Raw genomic sequence first — 21,016 nt, forward strand, 5'->3', positions numbered from 1 at the left:
GATAAGTCTCATTTTGGAAAGAGAAGTTCATGAAGGAATGTACAAGATTATTTAAATGTTTGAGCAATCATTCAAACTGTATTTAGCATGGCTGATATGGAAGGCATTGTGTTGGGGAGATTGTGGGCCCTCAAAAGTTGTTACACTACAGGAAATGAGACAGAATTATATTACTTATAATCAAGCTGGTAAGCGATGAGGGTTATATATGCCATCGAATCTAAGAGCTATTAGAGTATGGACTTGGAAGGCCACTTTTACCTAGAATGGTTGGCAAAAGTATAGTAGAGAAGGTGGCATTTGGTATTCCAGGCAGTGAGTGGCTACAACAGCTTTACAAAGGTAGAAAAACTTGGTGACTCTTTGCCCCAGAGTATCTGAAGCAAAGATTCAAATTGGCAATATTGGGGGAAAAGACTGGAAAGGAAGACTGGTGCCAGATTCTCACAGCTGGTTCCCAGTTTGGGTTTAGGGTTTGAGTACATGTGGTTTACTGGAGAAGTGATCCCTTCTTCGTAGCGTGAGCAGGCAGAGAAGTAAGATAAGAGAGGAAAGTCAGTAAATTATTTATTAATGAGCTGGTTACCACTATGGGCCTTTGGATGCTATTCTACCAGAAACCCTCTGAGGGACTGCATAGAACACCTCAGAATTATCCTTCCGTGAGGTAAAAACACTGAAATATGTATCCATCAACTCCCATCCCTTATAGGTCGAGGATTCGCAGACCTCTGTGCAAGCGCTGGTGTGGCTGAGGTCAGAGACTGGCTGGGCCATCCTGGCCACCTCATCATTCAGCGCTTCCTCTGTGCCGAAGGCTCTCTGGTGGGCACTGACAGGAGACAAACCGACAGGCTTGTGAGTTTACACTTTATTCAGAGGCACTGTGTAGTCACTGGGATATTCGGAACACGTGAGTTGCCTACTGACAGCAGCACTTCTCCTGGATATCTCCAAACCAATGACTGAGACCCCACAATGTGTGAGGTGGCCCGTCTTCTCTGCCATCAATTAGGGGCTCCTCTTCCTGGGACTCAGACCTCAGGAACACACTCTCCCCTTTTGTGCCTTATCAGTAGCCCCATGCACTGAACCTAGACATTTTCTGGGTGATAAGCCTACTTTATTCTAGATATGCAGATATATATGGGAACAAACTACATAGAAGACAACAATTATGGGTCCACAGATATAGCTAGGGTGCATCCCTGACCAACTTAGAGCTCCTTTTAATTTATCTCTCTCCTTCTTAACAGAAGGTTTTACAGACATCAAATTACGCCTCTTTTTACCAAAGAATTATCTCTTGTGGCTATTTTTCCACTCCCCTTCCCCATCTCCACCCCTAGAACAGACTCCTGAGACATGCTGACTTTCCCTCTGAGCCACCAGAGGAGGCTAGAGACCTCTTCGGGTTCTCTCCCTGGCCCTGCCTAGAGCAGCTTCTTCCCAGGCTATTTGAGCAGAAAGATTCTTCCAGAATCTGAGTTTTCACTGAGCTACTTTTTTATTTTCAGCCTTCCATCTGGAGTCCTAAAGTTTCCCTTTTGCTTGCTAAGATCCTGAAGCCATTCTGGCTTTAAGAAAATATTTGCCAAACATTTTCTATGATCTGGGGACCAACAGATGGAGACATCTTTCTTGTTTTCTCAGCAGAAATGAACTTGACACACAGCTCAGTTTAAATCAATAGACACTTGCAGAGGGTCTGCTATATGCCAGATACTCTTTTAGAGTTGGAAATACTGTAGATGTAAGAATACTGTGAGTAAAAGACTCTGACATAATGTCATTTTTAAAAATAGGAAAATTCTTTACAGCACAAAAGAGCTAGGGCTGTTCCAGGTGTGGTACAGGGATGTGGCTCCACGTCTATGAAATTCACTTGGCTCTTACATCCTTCATGTGTTTTGTCATTAGACTACCTGCCCTACATGATTACAGGACATTTGCAGAAGTTCTAAATGTCACATTTAGGCATGATAATGTCTAAAAACAGAAATGGGACTTTTCTTTTTCATTTATATTTTAGAAATGAGGAAACCTTTCCCAGAAGCTCTCCAGAAGTGTTCTCTTTACATGTGGTTGGCCAAAATTGTGTTACATGTCCATGCCCAAACCAATCACTGGAGAGGGTAATGTTATTCCATGACTGCTTTGGACCGATCAAGATGTAATGAAACTCGCTCCGAAAGCACATGGCCAAGTGAAAAATGATGGATTTTGGTTCACTGCTGAGATGCGGACGCGGGCAAGGGCTGGGGCGCAGGTGATGGTGGGGGGCGGGCGGTGGTTGGAAGTCAGAGCAAGCATCTCAAAGGCAGCAGGAGGAAAAAGCAGTGGAGTAGCCCAGGAGAAGACATTCGGCTGCTGCTTCTGCAGATCTTTGCCACCGAAAATGGCTAATACCACGCCCCAGGCGAGTTCTCCTACTGTCTCCCAAGCTGCAAATCTACATGTGAATGAATGCAACCCTGAAAGAAGTAACTAATTTAGAAAAAAAAATCTACCCACAAGCTAGAAAGAAAAGCATACACTTTAATTTTGCAATTGTTTTTTACAGATCTTAAAAGACCTATCAAGTAACGGAGTTTGGCAGCATGATTTCTGGCAGGAAGGGAACTTGATTCATGACCTTGGAGTCACAGGAGTTGCAAATATGTGTTTATTTGGATGGAGCAAAAATTCCTCCAAGTCAAGCATCACCTCCTTCAGGGCTCATGAGACCATACTAGATTTTATTATTCTATTCATGTTTATCAGTTATGTAAAATAAACTTACATACTCTTCCTCCACTGATTATTGCCTTTAAGGCTTTAAGCTCTAAACGAATTATAATCCATCTATTTAGGAGGTAGATTTGGCTGTGCAGTGGTGTGAATATTAATAGAAGATCCATATTGTTTCAAGCCCTTCTGTAAAATATGAAGAAAAGAGCTCTTAGCATTCTGTATAAAACTGTATTGTTAAATATATGAGTGCAATTTTTTAAAAATGGTGGATCCCTAAAAAAAATCAGGGTTCCTTGAGGAAGGAGTAGGGTATGAATATGTGCGGAAGTTGGATTGGATGTTGGTAAGGCAACCAGCAGAGTTGGACAGAGACTAATTTGGTGCCTTTTCAAATCCTTGTAGTTTCATTCCTTGTAGTTTCTTATTGCCTGTAAGTATTTTTAAGCTTGTCTTTTATTTTTTTGTCAAATATAATAATAAATGTGACCGGTAATTCCAATATCTAAAGTTTCTCCTTAAGTAAAGATTGACATTTCCTCTGTTTATCTGCTGACTTTCCTTTGTGGTACCACCCCTCCTTGTGCTCAGTTGTTTTATATACTTCATTATTTCTAACTTTCACCAAAAACTTATTTGAGGGAATTTATTGGAAGTCTGGGATGGAGTGCTCCTCCAGAAATGATTTTTATTTTTTTCTGCCAGCATCCTGGGAAATTACCAGCCCAATATTAAATTGAATTCATAGTTTAATGAAAATTTAGGGCTACAAACCCAGACACCAGAGGAGCACTTAAAATTTTTTAAGTAAGGCACTCTAAAGCATAAGCCCACTCAGTTACAGGGCAGGGGCCAGAGAGGAGAGGGATAGGGCCCTTGCTTGCTTCAGACTAATGGTAGTGCTAGTTGGAATGAACATTTCTGTGTATGTTAAATTTGCAAGGATTAAGGCAGGATTAGTGTTTAGGGAGTGATCTTGAGTCAGAAAGGTACAGAATGACTTAGAGGTCTGAGTATGACAGCAACATTTAAAAGTAGAGAGCGAAATAACTCGATGAAGTGAGGTTCAAAGCTGTAGGTGTCAGAGAGAAGAGACAAAAAATGTTCTGGAAGCAGCAATGAGGAACAAAAAGGACCCTACCTTCTTACCTCCAGACACAATGATGTAAGAGTTGGAGAAGAAATAAACAGCTGAACAGCCATCACTTAAAAGGGTTATGAGGGAGCAGGTTCTTTGGGTGGGAGAGGCTTCTATTAGAGCAGGAAGGGAAAGAAACACTCAGAGAAGAGGCTGAGGATAAAGGGCATTTTGCTAATGCATTCTAGAAGGTCTAGTCAAAGGGTTTCAAGAGTTAGAGCAGCAGAAAGGGACAGAATAAAGGATGTGCCGAACCTTATGAGTATTAGAATATAGGAGATGAGAAATGCACTTGAGATTCTGTGGCTGCTTGTAGTAACTGATATAAATAGGCATTAAGGGCTTAACGAGGTTAACATTGATATACTCAAAACAGAGTGTTGGGGAAGCTATGAGTATTGGGGGTGAGAAGGGTGGGTGTCTGTGTCTTGCTGTTGAACCCTAATGATGGAGGTGAGGATGATGAGACAGATAAGACCTTGGTCCAAGTATATGAGGCTCTCTTCAGACCCCTGTTCTGGAACCTAGATGTTACTCTGAGCTTGTAGGAACATCTCCTAGGACAAAGCTCTCCATGACACAGCTTTTGGAAAACCTTACTCCGGCTACAAAAAGAAGTAAGAAACTAACATTTATTCTATACCTACTACATGCTAGGCACTGTGCTTCTTGTGCATGTTATCAAATTTAATCACTCTGCATCTGTACTCAGCATGAATTATCGTTATTGAAACCACACTACAGATCTTTGATGCTCCTTAAGTGTGTTTAATGGCTTGCTTTTTAGCATCACATACAGACACTGCACTGAGGAATAAAATTTCTGATTTGTAGTGGGGTAGTAACTTTAGACCACTGGGATTTTGTGGAAACAGGGCAAGTGTCCTCTTTACCCTTACAAGACAAGTGTTTTTAGGAGAGAAAACATGTCCTTATAATTGAAGGTGTGAAGAAGACTATTCTGAGTGCTGGATCCAGTAGGCCTGGAGCCACGAGGGACCCTAAAATGAGAGCAGCTCCTGGCAAGCTGAGGAACCTACGCATACTGTCATCAAGAGAAAATGTGTTGTGCTCCAAAAACGCAACATTAAAATACCCTCCTCCAACACAACCTGGTCTTAAATTAAATATTTCCTGCAAAACAGAGATTTTCCGGTAGGGGCTGTTATCTTCAAATGCATCAAAACAAAAACTCAGCATCTAGAAAAATTTATACACTTCTTTAAATATCTTCCATGGACAGCACCAGAGAATGATTTAAGGAAGAGATAGCATAGCACAGAGCACACTGATCATTTTTAAGGTTTGTTTCATGGGTTTCTGGACTTCTATCACTTGAGAAAATCCATTATTCTGTGACATTTGGGAGGAGGTTCTCAAGAGGGTATCCATTAGAGAACTCAGTGAATTAAGAGCACATTTTGCAGTTGAGAGCTCAAAATTTTATATATACTATGTAGGCAATCTGGATAAGACTTATGATTTTTTTAAATTTCATAATTTAATTTCCAATGCTGGGTTTATAGGCACTCCCGTGGAGTATATTTTCCTTCTCATAATAACAACGCAATAATTTTAGCCTAAATAATTATTTGATTTAAATAATTTGTTTATGCAGGATCTGTGAAATTCAAATGAGCATGTTACCTCATTATCATTTCACCCGGCCACCTCACAGCACCATATATAGTTGCAAACTGCAAAGCTTTTAATCAAAACAAGACCCAGGCAGGCTTTCAAAGACCAATGTGGTAAGTATGGGCTCAATGGGACAGGAGAATCATAACCTAAAGTTCTGGAGTGCCTAAACTGCAGAGAGGGGAAAGTTGTAGGCCTAGGATTGTCTCTATTTTCTTTCCACCGGCGTGTATCATGCATAGAGGCACAAACCAAGCAGGAAAGCTCAGGATGAACTGAACTGACTTACCCCAACTAGCTTCTCTGGGCTTGATCCCCTTCCCGGCAAATGCTCGTGTAATATTTATATATCCACATACCCAACCATTCAATCATTCAGGCATATTTACACGAATAGAACACATTGGCGCACAGACAGTGTGTGTGTGTGTGTGTGTGCAGGTGTGTGTGTAGTTCTGCTCTAATCTGACTGCAGTTCTCCCTCATGAGCCGCATGCTTTTATCCGCTATCACCCGTCACTTGAGCAGTGACTACAGTACAGAGAAGGCAACTGCCTATGTGGCCACTTCCCACCCCGCATGAGTTCCGTGTGAGGCCAGAGCTGGCAGGGTCAGGGACTTGGGAAAAATCAGCGTCTAAGTGGCAGCGTGGGAGGCGGGAGTGGAGGGTGAAGGAGAGGAAAGGGCAGCAGCTCCAAGCCCGCAGAGGGCTACGCCCTCCGATGCGGCAGCGGGGAAGCGGCGCCAACCTTGGGTGCGGCCTCGCGGGGGCAGGGTTCTCCGGAGAAGCCAGGCCCAGTCGCTTTAGAATGAGGAAGCTCGAATTGGGGTCTCCAGCACGCCAGGGGGCGAAGTGTTTCTGAGAATATAAGCACACTTCCTGTTTTAAAATATATATATATGTATATATATTATATATATAAATATAAATATATAAATATATATATATATATTCGGTAGTCCCCCCATCCCCCCACCCCCCCCACCCTCGCCGAAGGGCCGCTTCCTATGTCTGTCTGTGAGTCCAGCTGTCTGCCCCTACCTGGCATTGAGGAGACCTCAGACACATGGCAAAGTTTTCTCCTGTTTGCGCCTATTGGCACCCCAAGCTTCCCCTCGACTTTTAGGCCAGCGCGGAGGTACGGTGGGGGGAGAAGGGTCAACCTAGCCTTGCCTGGCGTCTTCCTGGAAGCCAAATCAAAGTTAACAGGTCAGTCCCAGGCTCAAAAACAGGAGGCAAACCTTTTCCCTGGCACCAGCCGGGGTTATCACTCAGAATTCCTTCCCTCACGGGACCGGATTTGGGGCGCCGCCCCCAGGTACGCAAAGCATAGTCACACTCAGTGACTAAGTATTGGTGCCCCTTTCCTGTACTCTACCACCAACCCGGAGCCCACAACCCTGACTCCTCCCAAAGTACTTGCTACTTAGGGGTGGCCCTACTCTCCTCAAACCGCGCAGCAGCAGCGCCTCAACACCCCCGACTTCCCGGAGCGCGTCTGCGGGCCCAGCACCAAGTGATGCGCGGCTCCCGCCTCCACCGCGCGCCGTGACTCCCGCCCAGCGCACGGCTCGTACTCTCGCCACGCGGCCGCCGGGCACTGCAGCACCCGGGGAGGAGGCGCAGGCGGAGGAGAGAGAGGAGGACCGCGGCTTGCAAGCCCAGAGCCACTTTCCCGCCCCTCCTCTCGCCGCTGACACGCTTGGAAGAGTCACCACTCCGCTCTCTGCAGGAGAGAGTGGCAGACGGAGGCGGCACCGGGAAGCGAGCTGGAGCGACGCCCGCACGGCAGCGGCTGCAGCGCTGACAGCACCCAAGGCAAGGTTCCCCGGCGGTTGGAGCGGTGAGTGAGGGACCCTGGCAACGGTGGCGGGATTTCCCGCCTCTGCTTAATTTTCCTGCGGGACACGGAGGCCAGGTGGTGCAGCTGGGGAACTTTTTGCAGCCGTGTAGAACCTCAACTTTACCCCGTCTGCCCCCGGGGAAGCAGTTTCAGTGCCAAATGCTGCCCGGCCGTGCGCCTTTGGTGAGGCGGGACTGGGGGATTCGGGGTATAGCAGATGAAGTGACTCCCAGTTGCTCGGAGTAGGTCAGGGGATATGGGCTTATTCTATGCGGGATTCACCAGGGAAGCGGGTGGGCGGGCAGCCGCTAGGATGCGGGAGCCACTCCCTCCTTCTGCGGGGACCTCCACGATCCTTTGCTTGAGTGGTTCGACGGAAATGCGGGATGCTGATTTCAAACGAGCAGTTTGGAGCCCCCGGCGGGGTGTGGGACCAGTACGTCCACCCCAGCCTTGGTCTTAACTTTTCCACAGATGTGCAGGTGGCGGAAGTGCAGAGGCAGCCGCAGTAGGTGCTGCTGGAGCGTAAAAGAAACACGGGGGAATTTAAAAACTATTCCATCTAAGTCCCCGAAGCTCCTGTTTAGTGTCTACGCGAGAGCAAGGGAGGGATGGAGAGGGGGAAATCCGCGGGGCGGTGGCCGTTTCTAAGTGCTTGCGCTTCGCTACTGTGAGCCCGCATTCGGCAAAACCCTACGGAGTGCCTACTGTGCGCCAGGTGCGGCTGAAGAGACGGATTGGCAGGAGGCTCAGTGGCGGAGAAAGACCATCACCTGTAGACAACTACCGAGATAATTTCAGGTGGTGGTGAGGGCTGTGGAGGCGATCACTTAATCCATTTGACCCTTTCTCTTGGAGGGCTCTTTCCCTTCCTCCTGGGTTCTAGAACTGGGAAGACTTTTCTCCAGCGTGTCGCGGGAAGCGCCCCGGCTGGGCCCACGAGGACTGCGGAATATGGTGATGAACTTGGCATGGGGCGTTGGGCACCCAGCCACAGATGCACTACCCAGAGCATTCGTGTGGGCGAGCTGGGGGCGGAGTGGGAGGGGCTGAGTCACGGGGGTTGGAGGTGCCGCCTGGATGGCCCAGCGGGGGGCGCACGCGTCACTCGCTACGTGTGCAAATGATGCAAATGCAGACCCACGAGGGGCGGGCGGGGGTACGGGTGGAGGGTAAGCCGCGGAGTCTCCATCTGGGAGGGCGCGTGTGTGCGTCAGAGGCTCTCGGGTGATGGATGCCACGCAGCGCACTGCAGCGACCCCGCGGGGCGGCGAGGGCGGACCCACTGCAGCGGCGGCGGCAGCAGCAGCAAGGAAAGCCCCGCAGGACTGGGGCTGCCGGCGGGCAAGCGGCTCCGCAGTGCGCCGCAGTGCTGGGAAGGCGCCCCAGCGGCTTGGCGCTCCCCGGGGGACCGAAGGGATGGGGCATCTTTTAAGACGCCAAAACAAGGATGCCCGAATGGTGTTATGTCTCTCTGAACCCCCTTACTGCATACTTAGCTGACTGACAGCGCCGAGAAAGTTGTTTCCATTTAATTCTTATCCTTAATCCTAGAGGAGAATTTGGCGTTAATCTCTTTGGCGTTCACTCATTTTCAGTGGCAAATTCTAAAGGGCCTCGTGCTCGCGGCAAGTTTTCATGTGAAAGCTTCGATGTTGAGGTTCAGGGGATTCTGTAGAGCCAAAGCATTTCTTCACCATTCTTCAGTTTTGTCAGGAGGCCTGGCCTCTAAAGGACACTCGAGAATGGCTTACAAAACAATGTGCCGCATTCTTCCTTTATAGCGTAAAAACGTGTGTTACAAACAGTACTACGAATCATTTCCTGGTAGGAAAAAAAAGCCCAATCCGCATTTCATTGTATCATCATCATCATCATCATCATCATCATCATCATCATCATCATATTTAAAACACCCCACTTTCTGGAAACCTAATGGCAAAGGTTTTTCTATTGGCCTTACTCAGTGAGCCTAAATCTGCAGTTATCTGTGGCAAAAGGAGTGAAAGGGAGGGGGAGAGAAGAAAGGAAGGAAGAAAAGCAGTTATCAGGGAGCCCAGAGACAAAGATCCTAGTCCCCACTTTCCAAGTTTTATGTTATGTCACCTTAGACAAGTAACTTACCCTCTTGGGTTCATCCTGGATATTTGAGAAATGTGAAAAATAGCTCAGACTAGCTCTTATTACAAAGTTGTTTTGAGGACAAAAGAGGTGGTCTCAGAGAGCTTTGGGCATACAAATTCTCTATGAATATTATGAAACAAAGCCCTTAGGGAGAAGAAAACAATTGTATCTTTTAAAAAATTCTAGAGACTTTCTTCAACACTGTTCCTTTAAGGAAATTTGGCCTTCAGTCTTAGTGAATGCAGACAATAGACTTTTCCTCAGTCTAATATAAAATCAAATGTTATTACCTGCTGTCTGGAGAAGTAAGAGAAAAGAAAAGCTCTGATCGCATATAAATGTTTTGATGATGTAGTAGAGAAATCAAATTTATTTTTTATGACCTGATGACAGTAAAAGTAGCTTCTCTGGTCTGAGCAACAGACTAGCCTAAGAGCTTTTAGGGGAAAATTTTATTCATTATTAACCCTATAATATTCCTTAAGTGTGGAAGTTGCCTCAGAGAACAGGATGCTAGTTTTACCCTTGAGAAGATTACTACAAAGGGCATCATAATGTGAAGCATATCACGTGACTGTAAGTGCCAGAAAATCCATTTCCTATAATTAGGGATATTAGCTCTTACTCTGAGGTAAAGCTTGTTGGCATAGTTCATGAATAAAAGCAGTTGATTTGTTAAAATGCCAGCTCACTCTGTTGTTATTCATGTTACTCATACATAATGGTCAATTTCTATGACTAGGGAAAGTTAAAAAGTCCTTTTTATTCTATGAGGTTGTATTAGGGGAAGACCTAGGATTCACCAGTATGTGTCTTGGTTCCATGTTGCTGAAATTTCTGTCTCACGCATGATTTAGAACATGTATATCATGGCCAATTTCATACAAACTCATCATTTCGATAAACCTAGGAGAGGCAGCTCCCCAGCTGTGTGCAGTTTGGGTACAACATTGCTAAATTATTTTCATTTTGCCTTTTCAACTCCAGCCCTGTTGAGCAACCAGTGTAAAATGTTGCAGTAGTTGGAATTTAGAGCTTCTTTATTTGAGACAGCTGAGAGTATACAATGGGGGAAAGAAATTACTATTTTAATTCTTTCTGGAAATTCTTAATGAGGTATAGAGATACCATTTAGTTTTATCATGGATACTTCTCTTAATTAGGAACAATTGGTAGTAGTTGCATATCGTGATGGCTCCCCTGTTGGGAAAAGTTGAACAAAATAAAGTAAATGGAGAAGGGTAGATTTAGATGGTTTGGTCCTTTCTGGTTCTAATATTCCTTCCCTTCATGAAATGCAAAAATACATGATGAGTTATATTTTAAATTTGAACTTTGCCTATAAGTAAAATATAAGAAGTGTTTTTAACTCACTGAAATTTTACATGGAGCTATGGGCTCAATGGTGTTTTTGTATTATGCTATTGGGTACATTAAAACATTTTAAAAGACCAAATTTGAAAAATAATAATCTCAGCTTAATGTACAGCAGATATTCAAGTCAATTTAACATGACAACATTTGAAATCTGTTGATCACCTGATGCACACCAGGCCTGCTATATCTTTTGCCATGGACAGTATGTAACATAAATGATTAAGACCAGACACAAAAACTATATTGATGGGCTTTAGTCTTCTCATAGCACTTGGGCCCTCTGACAGTTTAAGAGCACAGTGAGATTTATGACAAATTAGACCAAATGCTTTCTCATGTCTTTTGCCACTATTTGAAAATATTATGAATTATAATCCTAGAATAGCCAGAAAGACCAGTGCTTCTCAAATAGTGTATCATACTTTCCTGGCGAGCTGTTCGAGTGGAGATTTCTGAGCCCCATCCTAGACATTCTAAGTGAGTAGTTTTGTGGGTGGGCCCAAAATATGCTGTTTATCAATCTGCCAAGTGGATTGAGTTTCATCATTAAAGGACCAGACTTGCAGGAGCTCTTGAACTAGGTAGGCAGTGTGGCCCAGACTCAGAACGCATGGACTTTCTAAACTATGTTGTTCTCTTTAATATTCATTGAGATACTTGATCTTTGTTTTATATTACCCAGCTGAGTCATGTAGCATGAGAGCTTCTGCAGCAGGGAATAGCTGTGCATTTTTGCAGTGGGTAGAGAAGGTGACCCACTTTATCATCTCAGGCTTTGACTAGCTTGTTTAAATATATTAATTTTAATACTACTTTTTAGTAGTTTTAAGTAAGTCATTTTTTCTTTCTTCCATTTTGCATTTTTGTGTTTTTGTCTTTGGGAAGTGACATTCTAATAATTCCGTGGGGCCATTCTCATATTTGCCCTCATACTGTTATTCCTTACAACACGTGATAGCATGCCCCAGTTAATGTACATTAAACACATGAGCTGCATTGAACATAAGAGTTGCTTAAATATAAAGATTATTTTTTAAAGTATTCAATTAAATCTGCAGCCTGGGTTTCCTGTGGCCGTTATCAGTGTGGAGGTAGAAATACAAATCCACAATAGAGTCCACAATCATTTTTCTGATTCTTTTCCTACTCCAGTTACGGATTCCCAGCCTGCTGCAAATTCCTTTGAGTCCTCAGGGACCCACCCCGCAGTCCTCATCCCCTTTCCCTGCACTGCTGCCAAACCTGCCTCCTACTGCCTGGAGTACCTGGCTTCACTATTGTCAAATCTGCTGATGCCGCTGTGTGCTCTTCATGTCCTTGGAGAGCTTAGAGGATGTGTGACTGCATGGAGGCTGGTGAGAGGACACTTAAGTGACATAAGGTCCTGAATTTATAATCAGTTTTCCCCTCTGACGCCAGCCCATTGTCCTGGGACCATAAATAGTAGGTCTCAAATCATCTTTCACTTGGTGTGAGCCCTTTCCTGGGAGACTTCTTTGTCTTTCCCTTCCAGACATATTCAGAGGTATCACAATATTAAGATAAATTATCAGAATTTCGCACAGGATGTTTATTGCATCATTATTCACAGTAGTGCAAAGTCAAAAACATCCTTAATGTCCGTCAGAGGATGTTCAGATCAATTATGGTTCATCTAAAGAAACGCTACACAGCCATTGAAACAAATGAGGTGAACTTATGTATAATTAACATGAAATGTTTTTAAGATATCTTATTAGTTTAAAATATAGCAATTTAATGATCAAAATATGTGGCATGTCTCTATTTTAAAAAATGAAGGTATTTTTAAAAATCTAGGAGGATCAAGACCACACAGTTATCTTTTGGGAGCAGGATGGAGATAACCTTACACTTTCTACTTTATGTATTTCTGAATCATTTGAGTTTTCAACAATACACACATACTACTATTGTAATTAAGCTACCAGTAAAGGTGGTAAAAATTAATTTCAAGAGGTCCCTATGATGCTATTTCTCAAAAATGTCTAAGTATTAATGTTTTAGTGACTAAAAAACAGTGCCAGTTTTTCCCATAGATACTTTTCTAGTTCATAATATAGGTAAGGTAACTCAAGTCATGAGAATATGAATTACTCTGGTACTCAATAAAGCTATTTTTATTTGAAATGAAAAAAGGAACCCAATTATAAACATTAAGTGTGATGGCCCTTGAGAAGAACGGCTCTTCGCTGACTTAAGTTATTCAAGTAGAGGACCTTCCTCCCACTCCCACCTCTGTTCTCAGTAAATCTTATGCGTTCAATAGCTGTCAAAAACCTGTATTACTGCTCAGAATATTTTGCTTTTAGGGACATTTTTCATTCTGCTATGACTGTGTATTTAATGGGATTGGAGATTGGTCATCTTTTATCTTCCCATGGGCCTGGAATGTCCTCCCTACCACCATTTACCCTCCCCCACTCCCAACATATACTCATTTGTCTATGGGAAGGGCTCCCACCTGTGCTTCAAGCCTCAGTTTAAAATTTCATGACCCTCCATGGCATAACTTGGGTCCCTTTCTCTATCTCTTCTTGCAGCCACCACTGTAGGGGTGCTTCTCAGGCTTTGTCTTTATGGCCTCTTTACATGTATTTCCCTGCTATATTCTGAATGCCTTGAACCTCAGGTGACTGAGATCTTTGTAACTCTCGGTACTGGATACATAGGGTTGAAAATATTTGACATAATTTTTAAACCTTTATAATTGAAATATACAGAGATAAAAAAGTGCACTTATTAAAAGTGTGTACCTCAATTGATTTTCACAAACTGAACACATCTCTTTAAACAACATCCAGATTATGAAAGAGATTATACCCAGCGCCCCAGAAACCCCTCGCATGTCCTATCTTGTCATAATCTCCTTCCACTCTCCAGACTTCAGTCCTCTGGTGATGCCTAACAAAGCTCTTCCTATACTGCTTGTATGCCCACTTTTTTTCCTGCCCACCATCTGAGAAAACTGCTTGGCAGAGCCTTACCCCTCCTAATGGACATGAGAATGTCAGGACTTTGCCTAGGATGCTATCTCTAGATGCACAAACTTCCAATCCGTGAAGTACCAGGGGCAGAGAAAACATCCTTAATTTATTCCACATGCCTCTGGGCTGCAGCAGAACGCTGTTTGTGACCTTAGCCTAAGTCCTTCAGCTTAAGCAATTCTGTCATTTGCCTTTACTTTTATCAAATTGGATAAGTTTCTGTTTTTGATTTGCTAAAATTTCTTATGAATGTGTACAGAATTTTATTTAATGCTTTTAAGTCTCTGATTGGTTACAAAAGTCATTTCTTTTTAACGGATAAAAGCTCCAGAGTTTCTGCTGCTGCTTATGTCAATTTCGATAAGCTGCATTTTTAAAAAAGAAATTTGTCAATTTTTATCCAGGTTGTCAAGTAATCACATAGTTATTTATAATCACTGGTTTGTCTTTCATTTTGTGAACTGTGTGATTCTTGTATCAAATTGCATTTTTTCTTCATTGCTTTGGATACTTAGACGCTCAGTTTTTTGTACAGATCTAGAACTTGAGAGTAGTGTGGCTTATTTGAAAATCTTTAAAAATGTGTATGAATTATTTAAGATGCATTCCTATGTCATTTGAACATGGAATAATTTCCTGTGGTTGTATGCAAGTTTTTTTCAACTAATTATTTCTTTTATTTATCATTGACTGACAACTTTAAAAATATCAGAACATTAGTACCAGATAGAATTACAGATAATTAATATTAAAAATATCTAAATGATAGAAGCCAGGTTTGTTAAAGACACCAATTTCTTTGAAGGTGAAAATGTTGGTAAAAATGAAATACTCATGGGCTTGCTCTGGGTCTTCTGGTTTACTGCTATATGTGTTTATAATCTGCAAGGATAAATGAACCATTATTTAAATTTTGATGACAGGAGTTTTATTTTGTGACAACATGGGCTTTAATCAATTCTTATTACACCTCTGCCTGCCTTTTCATGAATTTGTCAGGATATGGCAGACTTTTCATATTCTGTCCTTTCAGGTGATTGTAGAAGGGAGCGAACTCATGAAACACATACCGATGTGGTTTGTTGGAGGGCTCTTCTAAATCCCAGCAACTCATATGGCTAGTGACTGAGCATTGCGTATATGTAGCACTGGTTAACTTTTACCTTTTCCCTGGATCCCATCCATTCCTTCCCCCTCCCCCACCCCCCACTGCCAATATCTAGCCATTCCCTGTCCAACATCATGAATTTCTCATTGACTTTTCTATTCCTCCTTTAACCATACTTGCCTTCCCTATGCCGGGTGGGCAAGCATTTGTCAGACATTTATGGCTATATCATGCTGGCTAACCAGCCACTCCAAAAGTAACTTAAAGCAATGATAATTTATTTTCACTCATGCATCTATGCATTGGCTGGGGACTGCATGTTCTAGGTTGAGTTTGCAGGGTTTTCTCCAATTTACTGGTTAGGTTCAGGTTTTTAATCCTGCTTAGAATAATCGGCTACGCAGTTCATATTTTTTTGCTTTACGATTGCAGAAGTATAAGAAAGGGGAGTGGAAACCAGCGGTGCCTCTTAAGTGTAGGCTCAGAACTATTGCACTATCGCTACAGCCCACATTTCATTAATAAAAGATGTATAAGGTATACAGAACAGTTCCACATAACAAAGCATTGCCTCACACACTGCACAACTCTCCAGTGTCCCATCAGACATCGATTTAGGTGAAAATTTTGTTTCTAACAATTTAAGCCTAGATTTTTTTTCTGTTTTATATATAAAGACAAGTATTTTTTGCATAACTTTTATATATAATGTATTTTCCAGTAATGGAACTACTTATAAATCAAGGGAAGATTATATTTTGTTTTGTTTAAAATCTTACCAAGTGTTGTTCATCATTTCCGAAAATTACATCAGCAGTGGTAAAAACACTTGAGATATTTAAGTTATTAATAAGCTCACCTATATTTGTCCACATTGGTGTTTGTTGCATTCATGGTTATTCTTCATTCAGAAGCAAGCCTCTCAAGTCTTCATTTTGTATTCTAGAGTTGTTAACTGGAACATTTACATATTTTAAAACATAAATTATTATTATTCTATTCTTACTGTTAAGGTATTACACAGATATTTTAAACTTATGTGTGCAGGTAGGTTATTTTATCTATGAAAATTATTTAATAAGGCATTGCAAAATATATGTTATTAGTAGGTAATGTTAGGTCGCTCTAAATTCTCTATATTTTAGCACGACGTTTAGTAAGTATTTGGGGGTGAGCAGGGACAGGTTGTAACACAGGGAGGGCTCTCCATCACAGCATTGTATCCGAAGGGACCATGCTCTTTCTGTGACTATTGCCACATTACTCTCTCTCTAGTAGTGGTTGTGAAGGGAGGCAGAGTGTGAGCTGGACCTGCCTACCAAAATGGTGTGTCTGTAGAGAATATGCAGAAATGGTATGTCTGTAGAGAATACACAAGCCTTTATCATACTTCTACTTCTGAGGCTCATCCCAAATCCAAGCAATCTGGAGATCTGGGCTGTGAAGGCACTGAGGTTTTACCATGCTGCTCTAATCTTGATTAGCGACAGGTAAGGACAGGGGAAATTTAGAGGAGAGAAGAAACAAACAGATATGTTCAAAGTTGGCTGCTCCAACAAGTGAGGGAGATGCCCAGTAGGAATCTGGTGGTTCTTTCTAACCTGTTTTTAAAATCTTGTTATTCTCTGAGGTCACTGCTCAACAGTGTTTCCTGTGGGATTCCCTTGCCAGAGTCTTCTGTGCATGAGGGTGGGAGCTCTCTGAACTGCTTCCAGAAGAGACTCTGACAAAAGAGGGAGTGAAAGCTTGGTGACCTATCTTGGCCCACAGTTCAAGGATATGAATATTTTCATATCAACTGAAAATGCTGTAAGGGTAATTCAGAAAGAATAAATCAGAAGACAGTGAAAGAGTGACCCAGGATCGAATAATATATGCTGCCCTGTGTGCCTTTTAATGTAAAGTTGGAGTACTGATAAGGGCACATACTCTTTGTGATGTGCAGAGGACGTTGTTGGGCAGAGCTTGCCTCATATGGATAAATACATCATAGATAAATAAATACAAATATTCATTACTATGAACCTGAAAATGTAATGATCATACCTGGATACAGATGTGTGTGAACAAGAAGTTTTGATTATATTCAAAGACAGTGAATACAAAAAAAAAAAAAAAAAATCCAGACCTATAAAGGTTAACATCCACTTCCCAGCAAACCCAAGGAGAAAAGCCATTGATTAATATAATTGAATGTGAGACTTAAGAATATAGGCCATTTTATATCTACAGTTTTTTCTAACATCAGGAGAATCACATGATTTTCCTTAAAGGCTGACACTAACAAAATCTACTGGCCACGGAAGATTTGGAGGTATTTGATCTCTGCCTAAAATGTAGACTGATAGGGCCTGAGCCAAGATTAAAGGGATATTCTACAATGGAGAACTAATTCAGTTTCTCCCAATTTTTTGGTATTATGTACTCCCTAATTATTACCATATTACACAGTTGCTATGCTGATTGTCACGTCAGACATTTGCAGTAGCATTATATTCCATTTAATAAAGCTCCTAAATAAGATGGAACATCACAGTTCATGCTATATGCAATTGCTGGCTTAGAAATTATTTTTACTTAGTAAATGATTTTGAAATTAAGTACTACAAACTTTTTTAGAAATCAGATTATGAACTATCTTTGCCTAAGATTAAAGTGCAATAAAGTGTGTACCTGAGTTCTTGGGATTCCCAGTGATGTTTCTGAAGTTACTTCTGCCTCACTTCCTGCTGGCAATGTTAGCACTTTCTTTTGCTGGTATGTGTGTGTGAGTTTGTGTGTGAGTGTTTCTTGTCTTTATTTCCTCTTGCTGGTACTGATGAGTTGTGACATCTCAGGAAACCATGACAGTGGTAAGTGCCTTCTGAGGGTCTTCTGATCGCATTGTGCCTTTCTGCTTGGAGGAGTTTGCTCCTTCCCTCGAAGGATAACTAATCACTGATTTTCGGTCTGGTTGACATATGATAACATGAAATTCTCTTTCTTGATGGTTTTCACTGTTCCTTTGACAGCCTTGGGAATCAAGATGCCTAGCTTCTCAGTGTAACAGCTTCTCAGGTGGCCACAGCCTTTGTCCTCAGCCTGAAGGCCATTTGGGTTGATACTCAAGAGATTTCGGCTTCTAGTAATGGTGAGAGTGGTTTATGAAGATCTTTTCTGATCGTATTAGATTTAACTTCTTTTTACCCAAGCTGAATTTCATTCAAAATTCCACATTTCACTCTAAGAACTAGTGTCTGTCTATGTGTGTATATTCCTTAGGCTGATAGATTTCTCTTATCTCAGAAGAGCTAAAATTGGGAGCTGGTGGTCAGATGTGGATTTTGGCTCTTAGTTGAATTTTTGAAATGTGCCAAAAGTCTCTAAATGTACAGCCCTGTCAGCCAATTGGCCATAGTATTTTATTTGTAAAATGCTCAGCAAATATTTATGATGTCAATTAACTATACAATTAGCAAATGTTTATTAACTCTGTTAAATATTAGCATAATTAGAAAAAGAGGAGCTTTAGATAAATCATGGCATTTATTATTTAGTCCTGATTCATGTAAAGCCACCTTTAATCAACTGGAGGTTAAGATTGGCTATTGTTTGTTTATTAGCTCAAAAGCTACAGATGTGCGAAATGAGATAAATGTAGCTTCCTAATATGTAATGAAAACTAGCATCAGAACTACCTTTAATCTAATTTAGTACTAGTTTTTGCCCTTAAAGGGTATGCTTTTCTGTGGGATCATAAAAGGTAGTCAAATTTATCTGGAGATAAGAAGATAGATAAGTTATTTAATAACAGTCTTTAAGTATTTAAAGGTTAAATGCACAAAAAGATGGTGCTTACTATTTCTTAACAGGAAACAAGAGAAAATAGACTTAAATAGAAAATAGAATATTCTTTTAAATAAAGGAGAAATTTTAATTCAATTTCAGTCAACAATCTGATCATCTCCCTTGTGCAAGGGATAGGCTACGCTCATTAGGAAAAATGAGATGGTTGGGTTATAGCCTGGGATCTTAAGTATACAGACCTGTGAGGGACGACTCAGACAGCTTAAATATACATACTGTAAAACAAAGAGTGGGAGTTCAGTAATAAGCAATCCAACTTTCCATGGTGGTTAAGACATTTACTTAAGGCAGTGTTTCTCAACCTCAGCACTATTGACATTTGGGCCAGATAATTCTTTGTTGTAGGGGGCAGTGCTGTGCATTGCAGGATGGTTAACAGCATCTCTGGCCTTTACCCCCTAGTTGCCAGTAGTATTTTATCCTCCAGTTGTCAACATCCAAAAATGTGTCTGAACATTGCTACATGTCCCTAGGGTAGGAGCAGAGAACATGCAAAATCGCCCCAGTTGAGAACCACTGACATAAGGAATAAAGAAAAACTTCAAAAGCAATCACATTCAAAATGAGCCATGATGGGCAGATGGTAGACAGGGAGATGCAGGGTGTTTGAGGTAGAGATGGAGATGCAGTTAGCGGGTGGCAAGTGGTTCTGTTGATCTGAGAGAGAGGCTGTGTGAAGACTGGAATGTGGGAGTAGTGGGAGAATGAGCTGCAAGGATGGATGGGAATCCTTGAAGGTCAGATACAGCTGTTTGGTTTGATGGCAGGGGATTGTCTTTATCAGAACTGCACATTTAAAGAGATGAATTTGAAATCAGGTATGCAATGGCTTAGAGTGCAGAGAGACTTGAGGTAGAAATAACAGCTAAGAATGGCCAATTTCAGTTACTTCATATAAACAGATGCCCATTCTTCATTCATTCTGTGAATCAGTTAGCCTACACATAGTTATTGTGCCTCTATTAAGTGCTAGGCACTCTTCCCAGCTACTGGAGACAAAACGAAAACAAGACAGATAAAGTCCCTATTCTCATGGAGCTTACATTCAAGAAAGGGAGGAGAGAAATACTCAACAAATAAAGATGAAACTATCAAAATAATTTTAAAATAGTGTTTAAACTCTACAAAGATAGTAAAACAGTTGATGTGATCTCAGTGACAAGAGTGGCTGCTAATAATAATGATAAAACTTATAATTAAGACATAGTAACAATTTTGTTGCAATGAAATTCATTTACATCAACATTTATTAGAAATCTCATTCCTAAACAGCTAAAAATAGAGGTGAAATAGAATGCATTTCTTCCCTGTTGACATATGAAAGTATCTGCTATGAAGAACATTTCTTTTAAAATTTATTCATTGGAAAGGGATTTTACCTGTATGGCTACTAGAACATTTGAAAAGTCCCTTTTAAAACAATGGGACAGATTATAAGAGAAGAAGAAAGCAAGCAGCTAACACTTACTGGGTCCCCAGCATACAATAGTCATCCTTCTAGGCGCTTGCTATTTAATTTTTTTTTACCCTGAGTCCAGACCACCTTCATTTCTCACTTGGAATAATGCAACAGCTTCCTAAAAGGCCCTTTGGACTTCAATTGTGTCCTTTTTCAATCCATTATACATTTGTAAAGCACAAAAGGCCCCATCCATTTTTATATTAAAAATCACCAATGGCTCCCTATTGCTGTAAGATCAATTAGCAATTTTTATCTAGGTCACAGTGAATTCCCTCAGGTCCCTGATGGCACCATGCTCTCCCTCTGCCTCCTCTGGGCCTTGCTGCCTGCCAGAAGTCTCTCCACTTCACCCTTCACCCCACAGCTCACCTAGCTAACTCCCATTCATCCTTCAGGACTCAGCTAAAGGTAGTTTCCTTAGGGAAGTCTTACTTGATGTTCCCAGGTCTAATTTAGGTGCCTTTCCAACATGCGGCTGGTACATCTTATCCAGTGATAACACAAATTACTCTCTTTGGTGAATGCTCATTTCTTGGGCTAGGTTCTTAAAGGTTCACCCTTGTGGGCCCAGCAGGTTAAAACAGGGCCAAGCATAATCAAAAAATATTTGTGGGATGAATCAGTAGGGGGTAATGAATTTTAGAAATGAAAAGTCTGATGCCCAGAGTGCATACGTTACTTGCTCAAAGTCACAGAGCTATGAATAGTGGTTTTATACCTGTAGGGCTTAAAAACCCAGGTTCC

The 21,016-nt window shown here is 41.7% G+C and overlaps 1 protein-coding gene across 1 annotated transcript in view; it reads left to right on the plus strand.

Moving 5' to 3' along the window:
* Positions 1-6,898: 6,898 nt before the first annotated feature.
* SV2C (synaptic vesicle glycoprotein 2C) overlaps positions 6,899-21,016 on the plus strand; it is a 164,440-nt gene continuing 150,322 nt past the window's right edge. Inside the window, exon 1 of the mRNA XM_039857687.1 lies at positions 6,899-7,350. The gene's annotated coding sequence lies outside the window, so the exon portion shown is untranslated. The remainder of the gene's footprint in view (positions 7,351-21,016) is intronic.

This window comes from Pteropus medius, unplaced genomic scaffold (assembly GCF_902729225.1).
Source record: "Pteropus medius unplaced genomic scaffold, Ma_sr-lr_union100, whole genome shotgun sequence".
Taxonomy (NCBI): domain Eukaryota; kingdom Metazoa; phylum Chordata; class Mammalia; order Chiroptera; family Pteropodidae; genus Pteropus; species Pteropus medius.